Genomic DNA, 21,248 nt, shown 5'->3' on the forward strand with positions numbered 1-21,248 from the left:
CATGTGCTGACCAGTGGGTGGCTGAGGAGAGTGAAAATGTGTGTAGGGACCACAAGAGTTATTCCCATTTATGTGTAGGTCCCAGACAGCATACACTTAGCTAAATGAGACCCAGTCTCCTTTTGATGGCTCAGATATGGGGGCATCCCAATACATCACTAACAGAATACAATAGTGTGTCTGGAGCACGTAGCTTTGAGGGTCCTGGGGAGGAAACACCTAGTTGGGCAGTCTTCCTAGAAGAGGTTTTTAAGATGTCTCAAGAAACATCCATGTAAATGGGAGAAGTCGGAGAAAATATTGGTCATGAAGAACTTTGAATTGCAGGCCAAGGTATTTTTACTCTTAATTCAGTAAGAGATGGAATGCTTTATGTTGCCAGGTGGCTGAGAGATGGGAGCTGGAGTCTGAAAAGTGGTCAGGTGCACTGGGCCAATGGTGGTTGAGCAGCCCTATGGTCTGGGTTGCAACGCCGTCCAACTCTGGTGCTTTTAGAAGATGATATTTGGAGAGGGATATGCCTGGGACAGTTTTAATGCCAAGTTAATTATGTTTTTCTAACACATTTCCAAAAAAACCAGTGCTAAGGTGGCTGGGGTCGCTATCTTAACCCTCATTGTATCATCTTATTATTGCATGCAAAAGAGATAAAATACATGAGATCAAATACGTGAGTACCTGCCTGGGGTGGTGGATACCTACACAAGTGAGAAAATTGTACGGAAATACTGGCACCCACAAATGAGTACAGTGAAGACTGGGGAAATGTCGCTAAGACCGGTGGATTGGATCAATGTCAACATCCTGATTGTGATACAGGATACTTTTGGAAGACATGACGGTTGGGGAGAACTGGGCAAAGTGAACAAAAGATTTCTTTGCACTATTACTTTTTACAACATGCGAATCTTCAATGATCAGAACCAAAATTTCAAGTGAAAAACATTAGTAAAAGTTAGGTTTTGTAGAAAATGTGCCACAGCAAGTCATATTCTGCTTCCCTCAGTTATCCATATTTAGGGGACTTGGGGACACATAAAATAGGCGCCATTGTTTATCCTGGGACCTCAGCTGGAAAGGAGAGCAAAGAGCTTAGAAGGAAAGACGGCAACAATGCGGGAATTGCTTCATTACGTTGATCTTCGAGAAACTTCACTGACAGTTACCTGTTGCCCAACACTTGATAGACCGTTCTGCCACAGAAGGCCGACTTGCCTAGCTGTCTTCTAATTTATCCACCGGGTCTGCTACGTCACTTTCGCGCCTCCGAAGGTAGCGTTAAAATTATTTTTATTATGGAAGTGAAGTTTACCCACACACACAAAAGCGGTGACCTGAAGTTACCGGATGTAACATTTTAAAAACTCGAGGAGTTTTTACCTGATCCATTACTTTCGGAGAGGACAACCCGCAGGGAGGAGTGGGCTTAGCTTTTTGAGCAAGTTGGAGAGGACCGTGCTAGCAGGGCAGGGTTATCACGAACTCGGTAATTATACTTTCTCGGCTATGCTACAGGTTTCGCTTCCCAACAAAAGGGCCGACTTCGACTGGAACCAGCGCTCCGAACTTTTAAAGTGAAAGAGGGGAAGACATGGCAGGCTGGGAATCCGGCTCCCGGAAGGCTTCCATGGCGCTGGAGAACCACCACCGAATTTCCAGAAAAGAAACTTCTCTGCTCCGAACTTGCAGACCTCCGCGAGTCCCGGAGCGCTCTCAGCGGCCGAGCTTCCGCGCCCCGGACGAGGGAAACTGAGGCAGGGCAGGCGCGGCGCGCGCAGCTCCGGCCTCGGCGCCCGCCGGGAGGAGGGAACCCAGGGTTCCAGAGCTCTCCGCGCGGGCGCGGGCGCCTGCAAGCCGCCCTCCTCCCCGCCGCCCCGCCCTGCTCGGGACAAAGCCCGGGCCCGCGCCGGGAGGGGGCAGGGCGGCTCCCGCGCGCGCCCCGCTCCCCCGTGGGCGCGAGGCTCCGCCCCGCCGCCCCTGCCGGGGGAGCCCGCGCCCCAACGGCTAGGCGGCCGAGCCGGGCCCGCCCCGAATCCCCATGACGTCACCGGCGGCGGCAGGCCCCGCCCCCGGCCCCGGGCGGCAGGCCGCATGACGTCACCGAGGCCCCACCCCTCCGGAGCGAGTTCGGTCCTGGCGTTCATTTCATTCCTGTCCTCATTCCGAACATTCTTAGCATCGCTCGCGCCGCGCCGCGCCGCCCGAGCCGTGCCGAGCCTCTGCAGCCGCCGCCGCGGCCCCGCCGCCCGCCGCGGGCGCCCACCAAGCACTTTGCAGACTCGCTTCCACCCTGCGGGCCGGTCCGCGCGGCGGGGCCCGGGCCCGGGGCGGCCGCGTCCGGGGACAGGCCATGCAGTGAAACCCCCCCACCCCGTCCGCCTTTGCCCGGAGCCGCGGGCAGCAGCCCAGTGCGCCCAGCCGGCCCCGGGGCAGGAGCGGTGCTAGGCAGGGGTGGGGTGGCCCGGCCCGGGGACCGGGAGCCGGGGAGGGAGCCGGGCACCGAGCTGCGGGCGGGGGAACCGGCGCCGAAGTTTGCCTCGGACTCGCCGGGCGCTGCGGCGGCTCCCTTCGCCGAGGTAAGTTGGCGCGCGGGGCTGATGCAGGGTGCGGGCGGGCGGCGCGCGGGGCGCCGGGGGCGGGGGGCCGGCGGCGCGTCCCGCTCGGGCCGCTCTTTCTCTCGCGGCTCCGCTTTGTGTGCGGCGGGCGGGCGCGCGAAGGGCCGGGGCCGGGCCCCCGCGCCCCGTTCAAGGTGAGCGGCCGGGCGCCGCCGCGCGAGTTGCCGGGACGCCAAGTTGGGCCGCGCGCTGCGGAGCCCGCGCGGCAACAGGCGGCCCCCGGCGGCGGCCCTGGAGGCGGCCGGCCGCGCCGCGCCCCCCGCGCCCCCCTCGCCCGCCCGCACGCGCGCACACGCACACACCCTCACACCCTCGGGCAGTTTGCACGGTTTTCTCGGGGAAGTCAGAAGTTCGGAGCGGGCGCGGGCGGGGAGAGCCTCCGGCGCCGCCTGGGAGCCCGCAGCCGGCCGCCTCCCCCCAACCCCACCGCCCCCCCCCCAACCCGCCCCGGGCGCCGGGACCCCCCGAGGCCGGCCCGGGGTCCGCGCCGACTCGTGCTGCTGGCGGGGGTTCGCTCCTTCTCAAAGATGAAAGAAGGCACGGTCGCCTTTGCCGCTTCTCCAGGACTGTTGCTGCCGCCGCCGCCGCCGCTTCATTGCACATTCAAGTGGAAAATTTTCAGGAGTCAGCAGAAACATTGTGTCCAAAAAAGACTGAGTCGCAATTACCACCAAACCCTGGAGGAGACTCTCCCTGGAAAACTTCCCTTCGGTAGGAAATACTGGGGGATTTGTTTGTTTATTGGAAGAGAAATGATCCCCAGGAGAGGAGAAAATCAGGGTGTACTTCTAGTCTTTGTTCGTAGCAGCAACACTTGTTTTCAAAGTCCAGAGGCCCGCTTTCAAGAAAGTTCAACTTCTATGAGTTTCTTTTTTCTAAAATGCATTTGTATATTTTAAAAAAAAAAAAAGCAAAACTGAAGCAACATTTTAAAGGAGTTGAAAACAATGGAGGGCTCACACTTCCCTTATTCTCCTCCCACGAAAATAAATAAAATCCAGATCATAATTTTCTCTGCTTTTTAATTCTTTCTTTTTAAAGATTTATTTAAAGCTGAATGGTGTCACTGTATAAAAATATTTATGAAACAATGAAATAGCAGCCACCAGCATTTCTCAGGAGGCTTGTTAACTTCTCAGAAGCAAGTGGCTGTCTGTGATTTGCAGAAATGAAAATTGACCTCCGTAAGCGCTGGAAACTTAGAGACGGATGATGTTCCAGGAGAGGGTCATGTAAAAAGGCCTGTTTTAAAAACAGTGCCTTGGAGGGAGCCCAGGTCCTGGGACAGAAAGGTCTGCAAAACCTATCAGATTTCAAAATGGTTAAACAAACAAACAAACAAAAATTAAAATGCTACAGATATTGCAGAGGAGCAGAACACTAACAGTTCAGGGCAACCACAAGTTTCTCCCTCCCCACCCTTCTCCTTGATTGTTTCTGGAAGTTTTGCTGGTCTGATCGCTTGTGGTGTGCTGGGTGCCTGCAGGTGGTTACCTGAATAGACGGATCCCTTGCGGAACATGTGATCAGAGCAGGCAGTGTGGGCTTCTGTCTGTGCAGTGACTCTTGCTGGCGTGTGGTGCCCGGGGGTTTCTCCGCCAGGGTGCTCTGAGGCACTGGTTGGGGAACATAGCTCAGGCTGTGCCTAGTGCTTCATCCTTTGACTCTTGGGTTTGTGCCCTTTTGTAGATAGCAGGATCTTTGGGGCCGGACTTAAATCCAACTTTGGTAAGATCTTTCCTCTTCAGAAGGAAACAGTGGAACTAATTACAAAGTGACTCAGGAAAGACAAATGGATTAGTTGAACCTTTGTTAACAGTGAGGTTTTGAATTGTTGATTATGTTTTGGGGGGAAAACTTATTTTTCTAATCTCAATATTTCCATAAATGGGCACAGATATTTTTGTTTAGTATTTTGTATGTGCACCTCAGTGTTGAGCTCTCAGGTTTCAGGTTTTAGACAGGGTTTATAATTCTTTTATTTGTTGTTGGTATAAAAAAAAATGGACTGATAAGCTGTATTCATTACTGTTTCTTGCTGATGGTATAAAAGTGCCAGTGTGTAGACCATGTTATTTTTACTTTAATGGTAAGTATTATTTGGTCTGCAGTTTTAGGGTCGAGGTTTAATAATCTCCCCCCCCCCCTTTGTTTTTTTACAATTTTCAAACAAAACTAAGTGACTCTGCCTTGACAGTAAGATTTTAAAAATAGAGGAAAGAATCTTTGTATAGACTCCTCCTCTCTGTGATCTTTCCTAAAGTAACAAATAGAACTCCATCCAGAGAACATGCTTGAGAGATAGATGGAGGTTCCCCCCCCCCCCCCCCCCCCCCCCGCCTTAACCCAAACATAAACCAGGACTCACCACCATATATCCTTAATGAAATTTAATTTAAAGAGGGATGGCAACCTAGTTTAGTTTGAGCCGGATTGAAACAAATTTCTCACGGAGAGGCGCTTTTGCATTGCGGCTATGTGTGCTTAGGCCCTAGCGGCAAACTAATTATCTGTTAAGGGCAGGTTTGGGGCGGGGCGGGCGGGGGTGGGGGGAGGGCACCATGAGAGAAGTCAGCTTCTTCTCTTTCCCTTTTCCTCTACCTCTCTGTCTTTATACAGCAGGAATTATGTATTTGGATACTCACTTTGGGGATTAATGTTCCCTTTTATTTAGAAAAAGGACAAGCAGATCAAAAGGAAAAAGGTGTTCTGTCTTTTTTGCTGCTTGAGCTTCAGTGATTTAGAAAGCGTTTTGAATTCTGATGCTGCAGAATCAGAACAAGTATAGGAAGGCATTTCTTAATGGGACAGCTGAAGAAGAATATATGTGTATCATTTTCTAGATCATATTTGTTACATCTTCAGTAGAAAAGTATGTAACAGGAATAGAGACCGTGGGTCCCAAATGTTAGATAGGCCTTTGAAGAAATGAGCTGTGCCATTAACAATATTTTAAGGTTCCTTGTTTTAGAAATGGATCAGTGTGACATACGTGGTGGTCCAATAAGAGTCTGTGCATCTGTGGGATTACTTTTCTCTCATGTCCTGTATTATTACATGTTAATTGCGAGCATAATTATACTGACTGCAAATGAAAATTGTGGTGTTCTATCACTCAAAAGGTTGGTGCAGATAACTGCATGTATGAGCCAGTGTCCACATGTGGACAGTAGGTAGGTAACACTTCTAAGCTTGTATTTTAGGCACATTGACTTGTTCCCAATAAAGAGATTGTGAAAGAATAAAAAACACTGCTGAGTGAAAGCTGGGTCTACAGTTTGGATCCATTTAGTGATAAAACTTTTTTTTAGGTTTTTTTTTTTTTTTTTTTTTTCTTTTTTTTTTTTCCAAAGACTGGAGGATACTGGTCAGAGCAAGCGTTGAGCTTTTTCTGTAGAACTGCAGGGAAATCAGAGCCCACCTTTCTGCTGATAAAGGCACGCATTGCAGCTTCCTCTTTTAGAGTTCAGTGACTGGAACTGCAGAGGCTAGTGTCCTACTTCTGAACTCGGGGTGGGGGGTGGGTCGGGGTCGGGAAGTATATTGTAAGCTAATATATTGCCCTTTGACAAACTTGAGCTGTGCTGCTGGGCTACTGGTATTGGGGACTGACCAATGGCTAGAATAATCTTTATAGCTGCCTGGTGCTGTTTCTCATTTTATCTGCAGAAGTCACAGATCACCCGGTGGTGTTTCAGTTAGATCCCAAGTCAGGTTTGAACAATATCAGTGATACATTTGATTCTTTCATATTCACAAGGGTGATAAAATCAGGTAATTCAGGTCCATCTGAAGCCCTTAATGTTTCAGGGTTGGGCTTTTTGACAAATAGCAGTTTAGTCCCCCTTGTATTGTAATTACTACATGGTTTTGAGATCTGGGAAGTGTGAGCCTTCCCTCTTCTGGGATAGTTTGTGGAACCGTAGAGTATTTGGATTGAAATATCTGGAGTGTTTTGATTTTCTTTTGTTTCAAAGCTGTGAGCTATTGAGAGTCCCCAACCCGTTAAGGTTCTCTTCATAAGCTTCCTTGACCCTATTCCATATTTGAACTCCTAGCCGAAATTCAGTCACCTCTCCAGATACATTCAGTCTTCCTAGTGGTGCCTAGTAAGAACATTTTGAAATATGTATTTTTATTTTAGTGAAACCGAATGGGATGCCCTGAAGGGTGGGTTTTGAGGATGGTATTTCTTACAGGGTGGGTCCCTCTAGGCTCTTAAGTTCTGTCCAGTGGCTTTTTGCATGGTTGGGAGGGTTCTCAGAAAGTAGTTTCCATAGTCTGGGAGTCCTCGCTAATGGTGAAACCACTTGTCTGTCTTCTGATTGGAAAGAGGGGAGGGGGATCCTAGAGGCTGGTCTTTTCTATTTTGGGGTAGGCCAAGGGAAGTCTCCATCCTGGCTGTATCTGCCCCCACCCCCGCAAATTTACTTTCCCCATCAATATCTGCTATCCTCATGCAGTGCTTTCTGCCCCTTTTCACATTAGTTTTTAAGGCTGTGTCCTAGGATTTTATTAGCAGTTCTAGTTTGGGGAACAGAGCCCAGCATTGGAAAATGGGTTGAAAAGAAAAAAAAGGAGCTTACTAATGAACAAGTTAAGCACCACCATCGTCTCCAGTGGGGAATTCTGGTTGCTTTTAGGCATCTGACAGATTTAGATGTATGTGCAAAGTGACTGAAACACTCTTGACTGGGAATATACAGCAATGACTAGTGCTGTTGTTTTTACTGATATATAAACTGAAACACTGCTGCTAATGGTGGGAAATGTTAATTATGTGAGAACATATTGAACTTATATTCTCTGGCATGAACTTTTAAAAAAAAATGCATGAACTGCGCCGCTTTTTTATAGGCACAGCTTTCTAATTATCATAATTCAGTTCAGCTCCGCTCTTGGATGGAGTTCAAGTGCAATCTCCATTTAACTTGAAAGGAGATTTTTTTTTTTTTAAACTGAGAGTGTTTAAGAAAATTTGAAAAGTTCATCCGAGAATGTTGTCTGCTAAGGTGTTGGTAATTGGGGGGGTTGAGATGAGCACCTTTCCATAATAGATAACTAGATCTGAATGTTAGGTTGACTGCCTTTTTTTTTTTTTTTTTTTTTGCTTTTTGCTTTGCCCTGTTTCCAGACCTGCATCTTGTACATTTTTGCATAACCAGATGCTGTGTGTTGCTGAGTTCCCTTTGAAGACCCGTGTCTTTGCCCAAATAGATAAACCAAATAAGTGAATATTTTATTACCATTAATGATATAACCTCTGTGAAGATAGGAACCTCTTTACAGAGTAGAAAGAAACTAAATGCGGAAATCTTACGAATTCATTTGCCGAAAATCCCCATTAAGCTGTGATACCAACCAAGCCTTTAGAAGGTGATCTCATTTGTTCGACTTTGCATCTCAACCTGATGGCATTCTGTGACAGGAGTCATCTTTGACAGCATTCATTCCACGGTCTTGTGTCCTTTAAATTTTCTATGAGCTTAGTGCCTTTTCCAAGAAAAAAAAAAAAGTTAATGAAGCCCAGGCGCCAAATCCTCTGTGGAATCAATTTTAATTGGAAGAAAGAACAACTTCAGCTGGACCTTCCGACTTTCGTCCAGCCTGACTTCTGCTGAAATGCAAAGGGAGCCCGCAGAAACCAAATGACTTCATTTGCTCTGGCACTTAAGAGCCGAATTCACTTCCACGGTGGTGAAATAAAAGGAGCCAAGTGTTTTAAATAGCCACTCCCCGAGGCCCGCCCGCCCGAGTGTTTTGAGAAAAGCGCATTGTCTGCTTGGAGCTCCAGCCGGGAGCCTGCCTGACCCGCCCTCCCCCACCAGGCAGCTCCATTTCTGGGCTTGACATCTGGTTTGTTCTGTTCACCTGATGTATACCTACGCGCGCGGCGTGCACGCGCGTGGCCTGTAGGTAACGCGTCTTTTTGGCATTGAACGTGTGCTGCGTTTCTGGTCTCTACGGGGTTCGGGGGAGGCACGGAGCTAATGGCACAAAATAAAATGTAAACACAGTAGCCGCCCCACATGCCGCTGCTGCCGGGTTTCTGTCCGAAGCTGCTTTCTGGGCAGGCGCGCCTATTGTTGCGGCAGCAACAGGCGGCAGAAGTTGGGGCACCATATGGCGGATGTGGGCCTCAGATAAGCTGTCTGGTAATTTAGCTTATCAATAGCATTTTGATATGCTCCGTTTTCAGATCACCCGTCCCGGGGCTGGGGATGTCCTGGGGGCGAACTGATTGCGAACCATTGAAACCATTGTGAGCCAAGCTTCCTTTGGTGGAATCTCTTTGAACCCATTCTCCGTGGGCTGCCGGTTCAGCTCCCAGCCTGTGGGAGACCACGGTGGTTAGAGTTAGAGCCCCCTCAGCTGAGGGGACAGCAGCCCTGTCCTGTAATCTAGAACCCTCGGAAGACCTCCTCAGGTATTTTCACTGAGAGAAAAAAGGAAGACAAGCTACCTAATAGCATTTTTCTTGCAGGCAGAGCGGAGAAATTCCCATAATTCAAAATCTGCTTTTGTTTTAAACGCTGGAGAGCTAAGAGAAGGCCGATATTGCGCTTTCTTTGATAAAAGGTTTCTAGTTTTGTTGTGTGCTCAAAAGACCCTCCCCCTGATATCCTTTCCCCTCGGAGCTTTACCTTAATCATAAAATATAAAAATGACTAATGTCTATATAACTGGAAACCAGGAGAAGAGTCATCTATGATTTGGAGGGAGGAAGCAGCTTCCTTTTTTTTTTTTTTTTTTTTTTTTACTGGGAACTGTTAAAGAGGGAACGGCTTCTAGAACAGTTCTAGTCAGGTGTCTTAGGGGACCTTGGGCAAAACTACCCTGCCAGGAGGGGACTGACGGGGGTTCTTCCTGCCTCAGTTGCTGGAGCCAGCTTGGGATTTCTGCACACAGTAGGTGGCTGTGTGGAAATTTGAGGGTGTTCATCAGCCTGTCTGATCAGCCACGTGCATCTCATTCAGCGAACGTTTGTGCCCCTGACACGTGCCAGGCACCAGGGAAGCAGGGTGAGACTGTCGGGCGCCTTTCCCAACACACCCTCCTTGGATGTTCTCGCTCATCCCCACACTTTGACTTCTGGGTTTGTAGTTCACTGTCCACAGATCCTTTTGCATGGCTAATTCAGGATGATCCTGACTCCAGTCCACGTCAGCCTCTTTCCACTCCTGTCCCAGGGAGCCTCTGTCCCACCAGTGTTCCTACCTGCCATGTGCACTGCGGCCTTCACGCATCTTTCAACAGTCTGGACGTTACCCCTGGAGCCTTAGGAAGTCTGGGCTCGGTGCAAAGTTGCTGTGCATTTAAGAGGTCCATAGAGGTGTCCACCTCTAGTTGGGAACCATTGCTGTAGATACTCTTAACGCTTCTCCTCACGCCCGGTCAGACTAAATTTGGCCACCCCTCCTAACTGTGTGTGTTACCCCCTTGGGAGTGTAGTGGTTGATTCCAGATGTGATTATAGAGGTGAGGTGTGTGTCAGGCTGGCTGGCAAGGGGTTTCAGGGCTAATTCTTGCCTGGCGGCTTGCAGAAGCGGTTTTACTTTCTGGGTAGTGGGACTGCTCATGGAGCTCCTCAGGTGGTATCCCTGACGTTGCAGGAGGCAATAGGAAGGGCGATCCTACCAGCAGCCCAGAGATGAGCCAGCTGCCGCTAAGCCTAAGCCGCACGTGCCTTTCGTTCCTTTCTTCTGTCTTCCTTGCACCTCGGGCACTTTGAAATCCAGATGCTCCCAATTTTGTGTCGAACCGCTACTTGCTCCTGGACATTTGCACATTTACAGGTGCTATTGGGTGCCAGGGGTTGGGTGATCGGTAAAAGGTGGTCAGAGAATGGCGAACAGTAACATGTCCCTGCAAAGTTTGCAGTTTAGCAAGGGAAACAGGCCTGTAAAGAGATCATCACAATCTGGTGGGGAAGCTGTGTATATTTTGTATGTCGTGAGTTCCAAGATGCGATGTTTTGTATTTGAACACCGTGGGGGTGGGGATGTGTCTTACAGTTGTGACTGGGCAGGCAGTGGTCCTGACCTGGGATGTGATTGCACACACTCCTCAAAGCCTGTACAAAGAATGCAGGGAGGAAGAGCATCCCGGGGTCCGTTGTGGGGCACTCGTTAGGATGCTCTTGTCACGAGGGTCGTCGTGTGTGCTAAAGCATGGGTGTTGATGTCTTGGAGAAGCTGTTTGAGGTATATATTACCTAACCTACTTTGCTTATTATTTTCCTCTTTATGTGCAAGACTGACATGTGATAAAAAAAAGTTTCAACATGTATGAAGTTTCGATTTCTGAATGATAAGGCAGCATTCTGGCACGGTTGGTTTCATAGCAATGTTTCTTAGAAATCACGCTGCATGTTACACTCAATGGTGTCTTAGAGTTGAGGAAATGCTGAAGAAACACGTTTACATCTCCACCCAAAAAGATCTGAGGGATCTTTATATTATAGACAGGGGTTGTTTTGAGGGAGTGGGCTGGGAAGGGGCTTTCACTTTTTGAGCATGTGTTGTTCTCAGGAGCATGAATTTCCTTGTTTAACACCAGAATAAAGGGAAAATAGCTCAGTTGTCTAAGTGCTCTCGATAACATGCAAACAGCCGTGTCCTTCAGTGGTCGGGACCGAGGAAACCTTTGCAGAGGAAGTGGTGTTGGAGTTGGGGCTTGAAGGGAAAGGGTTTTATTTTCCTTTTCTTTTGGTGTGTGTGTGTGTGTGTGTGTGTGTGTGTGTGTGTGTGTGTTGCCAGATGCCATTTTGGGAGCAGAGCGGAGCTGAGTCAGTAGAAAACAAAGGACCCCCTGAAGTACTCTCCAGAGTACTGAACTCAACCCCGAGAAAAGGTGTATTGCCAATCTTTAGCTCCTATAGATCTGAAACTTGGCTTGAAGAATTAATTGGAGGAAGCAAAACAGAAGAAAGTGGGGAGGCACCTGGTTGACAAGGGGAGTGGGAAGTTTCTGGATTCTGGTTTGGAAAAAGGCAGGAAAATAATGTGGTTTTAAAAGCACAGATTTGGAGGGGCGCCTGGGTGGCTCAGTCGGTTGAGCGTCCGACTCTTGATTTCTGCTCAAGTCATGATCCCAGGGTCATGGGATCTGGCTCCGCACTGAACGTGGAGCTTGCTTAAGATTCTCTCTCTCTCTCTGTCTCTGTCTCTCTCTCTCTGTCTCTCTGCCCCTCTCCCCTGCTTGTGTGCACACACTCTCAAAAAAATTAATAAAAAAACCCACAGGTTTGGTTGGAGTAGGACACTCCTCTGTTGGACCCTTGGCTCAGCTACTTACTGGTTCTGTGGCCTTGGACAAATTACCCTCTGAGCCTTGGTGTCCTCATCCCTGAGTTTCAGTAGAATGCCTCCTGTATGTCGGATACGGAATACATGCTTGGTAAATAGGTATTTCAGGTGTTCTTCTGAATGTCAGGTCTTCACAGCTTTCCTGCCAGGGCAGCCTGACAGTGTGACTCTTGAGGAATACCCAAGGCTGAGGCAGAGTTACTTGAAGAGCTGGACTGCAGGTCTTGGGCAAATGGATTCAAATCCAGGAGTGGTTGAGGTCTGAGACCATTAATCACATTGAACCGTATTTCCTCTATTAAGAAGTGATGGAGGAAACCCACCAGTACATATATTACAGGTGAGGTCGTTCCTTGCCAAGTGGTGGTAGTTTGAATTAAATGGAAATGCTTCCAAAGGGGGGTAGCGGGGTGCACCATCGTGCACCGAAAGGAAACCTCTTTCTTAGATTGCTGCGTGGAAGCCACGCTCCTAACTGGGGATTGGGTTCTAAAAGTTCTCTGAGATGAGTGAATGGAAGTCATGTTTTCACAGAGAAATTATACCTGGGGCCCTGGACCTGCTGGGGAAACCACTGAGGAATCGCCCATGGAGGTTCAAAGGATCAAGCTTCAGGTGTGAAGGAAGAGGCAGAGATGTACCTTGCCCTTCCTTTTGCTGCCCCCGTTATACTGTTTGTTTGTTTTTAATTTTCTTTGGCATCGTACTTTATTTTTTAGAGCACGCTTCACACTCAGCGTGGAGCTTGAGCTCACGACCCTGAGATCAAGAGTGCATGCTCTCCTGACTGAGCCAGCCAGGCTGCCCTCCCCGCAACCACTGCACTTTTTAATACCTGTTTGGGAGCAGATTGCTTAACTTCTCTGCTCTCAGTTTCCACACATGGAAAATGGGGCTGACGCTACCTACTCTGAAGGGTTGTGGGCAAGTTGAGGTAAGAGGCAGCTCAGCAGGCCAGAGTCGCAGGTGTGAGCTCTGTTAGAACCCAGACCATCCTGTTCACCTTCGTGCTCCAAGCTCTGAGATGAAGTCTTTGCCCCTTTTATTAGACTCCTGTCTGTGGGCCTTAAATATACTTCACAGAGTGATTCAAGCTTGTGGGAATGGCAGCCCATCCATCGTTTTCCCAGTGTTTTTGCATATTAAGGAGGATGTTTGTTAGTCTAAGATGAATGTCTCTTTGGGTTAGTACCCAGGCACTTCCTGGATAGATGAACTGGACCTTTTCTGGAAGCTGTCGGGTCTCAGTCTTGTGCCCTAAGCTGGTCCTGCTGTGCTCAGATAGCCAGCTACGCTTCAGGGTGTGTCCGTGTCCCCATGCTTTAAGACTTGGGCCACTCCCTGTGACTGGTCTGAGCAGGTAAGATTGCTTTGTGTGAGCCTGGGCTTGGGACCACCGGCATTTTATTGACATCTCTTCCTGCTGCCTCTTAACCAGGTCACACGGAACTGTGTGTGAGTGAATCTGGTTTCCCAGTCTTGAAATTAAAAAATCAGAGATTGTTAAGAGAGATGAGTGGACTTGGCCGGGGGATAGAGGCTTTCGGAGACAGGCAGGCTGACAGCTGAGGAGAGGAGAGAGGCGCATTTAAAGACAATCCACAAGCTGTAAATCTACTAAAAGCCACTGAATTACATAATTTTAAAGGGTAGGTAGATTTTATGGTATGTGACTTCTATCTCATAGAATCAATACAGTGCTGAATCCCGTTATCGCACTGAACGACTTTGTACTCACTTGGAGCCCCTCCCACGCCCCACCTTGCGTTTGCATTTGTTTTGCTGGTCAGATGATTAAGGTTGATACTCAGAGTGATGTCCTAATATGAGTTTACATTTTTGCCTGTTTGCTGGTTTATAGTGAGAGGCCTTCAGGTACCCATTAGAAGTATCTAAGATGTAAGATGTTTTCACTTTATTTTTTTTTAACGTGTATTCATTTTTGAGAGAGAAAGAGAGAGCAAGCAGGGGAGGGACAGAGAGAGGGGGAGACACAGAAACCAAAGCAGGCTCCAGGCTGTCCGCACAGAGCCTGATGCGGGACTCAAACTCATGAACTGTGAGACGTGACCTGAGCTGAAGTTGGATGCTTAACCAGCTGAGCCACCCAGGCACCCTGGATGCTGTTACTTTAGAAAGAGTGATTTCAGGGCCTCCTGGGTGGCTTATTTGGCTAAGCATTCGACTCTTGGTTTTGGCTCATGTCTTGATCTCACAGTCCAGGAGTTCGAGCCCTGCATTGTGCTCTGCTGTGACAGCGCAGAGCCTACTTGGGATTCTCTCTCCCTCTCTCTCCGCTCCTCCCCTGCTTGTGCTCTCCCTCTCTGTCTCTCTCTCTCTCAAAAATAAATAGACTTTAAAAAAAGAAAGTAATCTCAATAATGCGGAATGACTTGCTCCTTACTGATATGTGTTGGCCACATTGACTGCCCGTATGGCTTGAAGCCAGAAGCAATCCAAGACCTTAATAAATACCAACAAGGAAAAACTGGGAGATCATGAGAAAGAGACACTCGAAAGGCACCTGAGGCCACAAGTCGAGTATTGAATCTGATTTGTAAATTGTCTTAAGCAGGGAAGAAAAGAACCCAGAGTCAGGTTAATTTATACCCCAACTTTCAGGTTCTGCTCTGCCCAGTTTTTTTTTTTTTTTTAAATATTTATTTACTTTTGAGAGAGACAGAGCATGAGTGGGGGAGGGACAGAGAGAGAGAGGGGGACACAGAATCCGAAGCAGGCTCCAGGCTCCGAGCTGTCAGCACAGAGCCAGACACAGGGCTCGAACTCGTGAATTGCGAGTTCATGACCTGAGCTGAAGTCTGACGCTTTAACCCACTGAAGCGCCCAGGCGCCCCGGCACCCCTGCCCAGTTTTTTCTTAATTGTAATTTGGTCTTGTTTTTTTGTTCTCCCATGAGATGCTCCCTGTCTTCCTCCTAATAACGGTTTGTGGCAGTTTTTATCCATTGGTATTTTGTAAATGGTTGTCTTCTTCTGTTTCTTGTGGCTATGTCACTGCTTGCCTGATACTGTCCTGCTTCTTGTCTCTAAGCAGTAGTTAATAACACGCTCTTTTACTCTCAGATGCCCCGTTTGGATGATAAACTATACATACAGTCATTTTACTGTTAGGAAACTGTTGAGGAAACTGGGTGACCTCCTCGAATTAAGCAGAATGGAGAGCCTATCTTGGACAGGGGGCCTTGTGCCCAGGGGTTGAGCTCCTGACAGAATTAATCTGGAAAGTCTGTCCCGGGCTGTTTCTGAGACCAGAGCCACAGTAGAGGAGCTATTCCTATAAACCTGTGCTGCATTTAACCAAGTTGCTTCAAACCCTCTGCTCTTCTGTAGATCAATTCATAATGTATTAAAAAAAAAAAAAAGTGTCCATTCATAGGAATGATTCAGCATTGGTTCATTTCCTTTTAGACTAGCAAAGTTTAATTGAGAAGTTTTTCCCAGTGGAATTCTGAAAGGTTTGTATTGTGTGAAATTCGGGAATTTCAGATTATATTTTAGGACTTGTGGTCTCAGTACTCTTGACATTCTTAGGTTTCAGGCTTGCTTGTCTGTTCTTTGGGAGACTGTGGGATCACGTCCTCTGATGTACCTAATGGAGTGGAATTTAAGAAATTTTAGTATTTTGCCTAAAACCAAAAGTAATTGTAACGATACCGCTCAGTTCCAGGTGGTTGTTTTGACACCACTGTTTACTTAGCTATTTTGTCATGCGCTTTAGGCAGTAACTTGGGCAGGTGTTCAGCCCACTGTGGTGTCTTTCAGGCCTGAGCTTGGAGAACTGTTTCCTTGTCAGGGCCATTCATAGGGCAAAGGCATTTTTGAGGGTCCACCAGGGGCCAGGATCTTGGTCCCTCCACTTCCAGCTGTGTAGAAAGAAGGCGCAGTTGGACAGCCCCTGCTGTTGGCTCCCCTGTGCCCTTGGGCAGGCAAGTCACTTGAAAATCTTGGTTTCCCTCTCTGGGAAGACAGTGCTGGGCCACCTGTCGCCCTGGCCCGCTTTCGAGCTGAGCTTTAAAGAGATAAAATGTGAGAACCTCAGGCAGAAAGGTCCTGGAGAACTGCGTCTTTATCGGTGTCATTCCATACACAATCCCAGACACCCCTCCTAAAGGTGGGATATGTGGACCAGGAGCAATACTGCTGGGTGCCCCAATTCCCGGGCCGCTCTGGGGGAGTTTGGGTAAGGAAGAGGCTGACTGGCCAGGTTCTGTCTTAAGACCGTTCTTTAGCATTACCTCATTTAAACCTAAGAGCTCCATTTGTAGTCGAAGAAAGTGAAGCTCAGACAGGTTTTAATTCCCTGCCAAAGGTCACACAGCCAGTGTGACCGTGTAACAGGGCCAGTGTTTGAAGCCAGTTCCTTGATCTGTTACTCCTCAGCTGCCAGGCCAGAAAGATTGCATATTAAGTCACCTGTCAGGTTTTATTATTATGGCATTTGAATTGAGTTAAGATAGATTATGACATTGAAATTAGAGGTAAGCTTCCCCTCGCTTGGTGTATTTGTGCAGAAAAGGTAAATAAAGTACACAATACCTTTGTTTTGTGTTCTTGGTGACCTGTTTTACTCTGTCTTCCAAACAAACGTGTGGCTAAGGTCCTAAAAAGTTGGGTGTGACTCTGTCAAGCCTTTTATCCGGGAATTGTCTCACCTGGTTTTGTCTTCTGGAGAAGGGGCAAGAGTCACCTCTGTCCTTTGGGTTTAGTCCTCAAAAGACTATCGGGACTCCGGGGGTGCTCAGTCGGTTATGTATCCGACTTTGGCTCAGGTCGTGATGTCACGGTTCATGGGTTCGAGCCCCACATCAGGCTCTGTGCTGACAGCTCAGAGCCTGGAGCCTGCTTCCGATTCTGTGTCTCCCTCTCTCTGCCCCTCCCCCACTCGTGCTCTGTCTGTCTCTCTCTCTCTCTGTCTCTCAAAAATAAATATTAAAAAAAAAATAAAACAAAAAGACAATGGGGACTCAGTACCCCTCAGTGCTCAGGGTATACTGGCCATTGAAAATGAGAGGGTAAGGCTCCTGGGGACTGGGTTGATCTGAACTCCTTTGTGTTTGTGTGTATTGTGTGTGTGGAGGGGAGGTTGATATGGTTTGGAAGCGTGGGTTGATGATCCATATTGCTGTGTGTGTGTGTGTGTGTGTGTGTGTGTGTGTGTGTGAGAGTGTGGAGGGCCGCTGATGCTGTTTGGAGGCCTAGGACTGGACCTTCCAGTTTCTCTGGTTTTTCTTTGGAATGTGCTCTGTTGGCAGGCTGTCAGAATATGTCAGCGCCCCCCTCCCCACCTGAAGGCCTGGATATGGAAATGGCTTTATGCTGGGGGGTAGGATTTAGGCAGGCAACCTTGACTTCACTTCTTGTTAGCGAGGGTGCTTGGGAACCTGAGAGATGGAATCAGTTCCTTCCCTTCCCCGCCCAGGTGACCACCTGAAAAACACACCTTAGGCTGTGCTATGTGGGAAGCAGTGGCAGAGGCTGAGGGAAGAAAGGGTTAATGGGCTTGCTCAGAGCCCTTAATAATAAGGCCTCTGAAGAAGACCTTAGGGTCTTCAAAATGGGACTGCTAATGGGGTTGCTACCCATCTTTGACACCTTGGCTGGTTTTTAGTGAGAGTGGGCCGGTTGATCCTCCTTTTGTCCTTTTCACCTGGTTCTGGTGACTCTGGTCCAAAAGGGCAAGTTGGGGCCACTGGTGGCCAATTTCTGGGCCCTGTGCTCTCGTCTTTCCCTCCTTCCCAGTACTGGCCCACTCCTTTCTTGGAATCTTCGTGCTCCTGTGCCTTTTGGGTTCTTCCGCCATTGGCCATTTTGGTTTTGCCCTCATTTTGTGTGGTTCTCTTTGTGTAGCAAAGTAGCCAACAAGCATGGTTTTGAGGTCAGACCCTGGTTCTGGCTCCAGTCCTGCTTACTGGGTGTGTGATCTCAGGTAAATTTATTCTGTTTCCTCATCTGAAAACTGAAAATAATATGATAAGGTGACCTGATGGAATATGGCAAATGGCCCACAGTGAGCTTCTGCATTGTCTTCCCCAACAGTTTCTGCAGCCCCCTGCCTCTGGTCCCCACCTCCCCCCAAGGTTCTGAGGGCTTTGTCCCGGCCAGAAGGGACCAGTCAGACTGGAACGCGTTTATTTGCTTTTCCATCTTCCTCTATTGGCTTTAGTTTTAAGCTTTTTCCCAGCCTCCACTCTTGCTGGATTTCCTGCTCTGTGGTATTTCTCCCTTCAGACAATTTCCCTTTTGCTTCCACGTTTTCACGCACAGACACGCATCTGCACACGTGTGCATGCCCTCTACTTTTCACCCGTGATCTTCTGCTCTTGTCACTTGGAGATCTTAGAAATTGTCCCTGCAGTTCCCTAAGGTTCACCAAAAATGGCCCTCAGAAAAGCCCCGTTTATCGATTCTGGTACCTTTAACCCTGGAGAGCACTGAATCTTTTTTGGCTTATGGAGTTACCAGCACTCTCAAGAGTTGTTGCTGTTTTCAAAAGACATAACTGATAACTACATGAACTTGTAGAATTACACACATTTCTCCTACTCCTCTCTTTGACCTTGGGCAACCTCTTTAATCTTTTGGAAACTCAGTTCCTTTACCTGTAAAATGGACACAGTAGTGCCGCCTTCTCAGGTTACAGCAAGATTTAGGATGACACCTGGCAGAGAAGGCAGTGTCCCATAAGTGTTAGTGGCTGTTGACCACTGTGATTACTGTCACCCAGCAGCTAAAAATTAGAGTGCCAAGTACCTCTTCCTGTAGCATTTTTCTCTCTCTTTGAGGGGGTGGGATAAGAATAGTATCTTACTGTATTTAAAATTTAAAAAAAAAATTGTTTGTTTTTGAGAGAGAGAGAGACAGAATGTGAGGGGGTGAGGAGCAGAGAGAGAGGGAGACACAGGATCCAAAGCAGGCTCCAGGCTCTGAGCTGTCAGGACAGAGCCCGATGCGGGGCTCGAACCCACGCACCGCGAGATCTTGAGCCAAAGTCAGACACTCAACCGACAGAGCCACCCTGGCACCCTGTGTCTTACTGTATTTTATTTCAGATTGGTCAGACTTTTTATTATGGGTGAATTCAGTACAGTAGAGGGCCTTTGTGTCCCATCATCACTTAGTAACAATCATCAACGCATGGCCATTCTTCTTTATTTGAGAGAGAGAGAAAATATGAGAGAGAATGAATCTTAAGCAGGCTCCCACACTTAGCTCAGAGCCTGATGTGGGGTTCGATCCCATGACCATGGGATCATGACCTGAGCCGAAACCAAGAGTCAGTGCTCAACTGACTGAGCCACCCAGGTGCCCCAACTCATGGTCATTCTTGTTTCTTCCAAATGCCTGGCTCCTCTCCCACCAGACTTCCATTCTGAAGCAATCCCAGATGTCATACCATTACATCTGTAAAGTTTCCAGTGTTTAAAAACTATCACTCCTTAAGAAAGAAAATACTAACTGCAATATCATCACATTTTAAAAATAATTCCTTAATATAAAATATCTCTATCTATAAAAGTCATTTTTCAGATTTCCTTGATTGTCTCGTCAGCGGTTTCCCACAGTTGGGTTTGTTTAAGTCAGGATCCAGAGGAGATCTACAGCTTGTGTTTGGTTATTGTGTTTCTTAAAACTCTTTAGACACCTCTCTTTCTTCCTTTACTTTTCCCCTTGAATTGATGTGTTACAAGAGCCTTGTAGTTTCTGTCTTGAGTTCCCCTCCTTCTGGATTTTGTAGCTGCATTTGCATTCTCAGGGTGCCGTGTGTCGTGTTCCACTATCCTGTTTTTTCCCATAAGTGGGAATCTAGATCTATCAGCTCCATCCCGTTCAGGTTTGTGTATATATATATTTTTTGAGAGGAATACTTGTTTTTCTTAAAAAAAATTTTTTTTTAATGTCTGGTTTTTTTTGTTTTTTGTTTTTGAGAGAGTGCAAGGCGGGGAGGAGCAGAGAGAGAGGGAGACACAGAATCTGAAGGGGGCTCCAGGCTCTGAGCTGTCAGCACAGAGCCCAACTTGGGGCCCAAACCCATGGGACCGCGAGGTCATGACCTGAGCTAAAGTTGGATGCTTAGCTGACTAATCCACCCAGGTGCCCTGAGAAGAATATTTCATAACTAGTATTCCCACAAGAGGTACATAATTATAATGTCCAGTTGTCTCTCTCTTTGTGATATTAACAGCCATTGATTTTTCATCTCTGCCTATATCTGTTATTTCTTGTGGTCTTTATAAACTGCTCATATTCCATTCCTCTTGTTCTTTGTTTGTGAGCTAGAATACTCTTACATAGAGAAACTTCTCTTATCAGTTATTTGGTTAACCTGGTGTATAGTTTGTACAAGAAAGGCAGGTTTCTGGTTTTGTTTTTTGTTTGAGTATCACTAGGCAATCATAGGTTTTTAAGTTATTGGATACATTGTAGTTCCTCCTTTGATATTCAAATTGTACCATCTTTGGCCAATTGGAGTTTCTTTAGTGGGTTCCTGCTGTCCATTTATTTATTGTGTTCTTGGACAGAATGAACCATTTCTGCTGGATGTTGGGTTCCTTTTAATGGAAAACAGTATTTCAAGGCTACGGTGGGGACGCTGGGGTCTCTGCTCCCCCCCATCCCCACCTTGTTCAGAAATGGACCCCACTTTCCACGTCAACGTGTTGACCCAAGGTAAAACCTGTCCTTGCACACTTGTCTCATGTTGGCCCCTTTGGCTCTCAGTCATATTTCCACACCCTTGCTTGTCATCTTGTCCTTTTCTCCCTTAAGAAAAAGGCCAAATCAAAGAATTCCCCAGGGACAGTTCATGGTTTGACACTCCTCATGAAGGCCAAAGCTCACATTAATTTAGGCTTTACAGAAGACTTCAGTCACTGCCCTCAGTCATGCCTACCCGATAGTTTGTTCTGGTCCTTGTTTAAATAACCAGAAGGTGAGAAATTCCTTATCTTATTACCTTTCGGAGCCATTCAGACTGCAGGCTCTATTTTGATGAGATTGTTGGGGTCATTTACACACATCTGTTTGAATAAATACTTGTTGAATTAAGTTTTGTACTTTGCTGTCTTGAAGTGTTTAAAATAGAACATATTTAATCTCTTGGTCATTTAAAGAATTTATCACTAATACATTATTTTCATAAGCCAAAAAGAAATGTTAAAGCGGTGTGGTTTTAGGTAGATTTATGCAGTGGAGTCCTTAGAACACAGCAAGTGTGGTGCTGTTGTGGGAACCTGAGAGTAAGCCTCTAAGCCTAAAGTGAGTTCTGTTAGACTTATTTTTAGTAATCCCTATCTTTGTTTCTTGGA

General features: G+C 47.5%; 1 protein-coding gene across 9 annotated transcripts in view; it reads left to right on the forward strand.

Annotated features, from left to right (window-relative positions):
- The first annotated feature begins 2,139 nt into the window (after positions 1-2,139).
- Positions 2,140-21,248, forward strand: part of TEAD1 (TEA domain transcription factor 1) — a 270,028-nt gene continuing 250,919 nt past the window's right edge. For 2 of the 9 annotated variants that reach the window (XM_043580691.1, XM_043580692.1), the window contains exon 1: positions 2,140-2,576. The gene's annotated coding sequence lies outside the window, so the exon portion shown is untranslated. Of the gene's footprint in view, positions 2,577-3,179; positions 3,327-21,248 lie in introns of all 9 variants that reach the window. The other 7 variants (XM_043580696.1, XM_043580697.1, XM_043580695.1 and 4 more) reach the window with 5 other exon arrangements.

This window comes from Prionailurus bengalensis, chromosome D1 (assembly GCF_016509475.1).
Source record: "Prionailurus bengalensis isolate Pbe53 chromosome D1, Fcat_Pben_1.1_paternal_pri, whole genome shotgun sequence".
NCBI classification, from domain to species: Eukaryota; Metazoa; Chordata; class Mammalia; order Carnivora; family Felidae; genus Prionailurus; species Prionailurus bengalensis.